The sequence below is a fragment of the Lampetra fluviatilis genome, chromosome 43, assembly GCF_964198595.1.
Source record: "Lampetra fluviatilis chromosome 43, kcLamFluv1.1, whole genome shotgun sequence".
In the NCBI taxonomy this organism is placed as follows: domain Eukaryota; kingdom Metazoa; phylum Chordata; class Hyperoartia; order Petromyzontiformes; family Petromyzontidae; genus Lampetra; species Lampetra fluviatilis.
In genome coordinates this window covers 2,189,106-2,190,041 of record NC_136317.1, presented here as the reverse complement: position 1 = coordinate 2,190,041, position 936 = coordinate 2,189,106, and the positions used below count along the sequence as shown (strand labels likewise).

Below are 936 nucleotides of genomic sequence, written 5' to 3'. Positions count from 1 at the left end.
ACTCGGAATTGGCCGAGGAAGACGGTGGTGAAGCCGGAGAAAGAGGGGCAAATTCCGACAAAGAGACGGAGGAGACGCCACGCTCTGGGTGCATGGCAGCGCTCACGGCCCTCCTGACGACCTTGGCACAATCCTTCAAGCCTGCCAATCCGGGGAACGGCAGCAACACAGCAGGGGCCGAGGGCAATGACAACCTCAACCAGGACACCATGAACGGCCACAAGAAACCCAAGTCAGGTGCGGAAATAATGTGTTTTGCAGGTCGCCTTCATCATGGCACTACTGCAATCATGAATGGCAGATAATTGAATTTGAATTGTGGAATTGCCTACATTACTAAATCGGGTCAAGGTGTAGGATGACGTTTAACAAATCTCAAGAAATGTTCACATCGAGGCTGGAGCTCAGAGTTATTTTTGTCTAGGATAGCATTTAATGCGAGCCGTTTAATCGATTGATGTCGCAGCCACTATTTGGTACTGCTCAGAGGGCCCCCCCCATGCCACACCGGCGGCCACGGTTTCTTTAAACATGCCGTTCCGTTGCTGGTCTGTGGCTCTTTGCAGAAAAAAAGAAGGCCAAAGTCACCAGCATCTTGGCAAAGAAGAAGACACAGTTGAAGAAGCTGCACAAAAACATGAAGGCAGCGGTGAAGAAGAAAATGTCCAAGTTTAAGAAGAAGTAGTTCGGCCCAGCAGAGAATACGACCTGCCATGACCTCACCCTCCAAACGCATCCATTCTCCAATAACTTAGGCAACGATCCATCAGATGAAGGAGTATGGGAGCGCCGATGTTTGGAGTTCTGCTGGACATGTTTTACACACACAGACGTCTACCTACAAACCCTACTCATATGTACACAAAGATACACGTACACAACACATGCCAACACGTGCGCACGCATCGCTCACAAACACACTACCCATATGTACAT

The 936-nt window shown here is 49.5% G+C and overlaps 1 long non-coding RNA gene across 1 annotated transcript; it reads left to right on the top strand.

Moving 5' to 3' along the window:
- LOC144946928 (uncharacterized) lies at positions 1-936 on the top strand. Its single transcript, XR_013639956.1, has 2 exons — positions 1-237; positions 567-936. It is a non-coding gene; the product is annotated as an uncharacterized LOC144946928 (long non-coding RNA).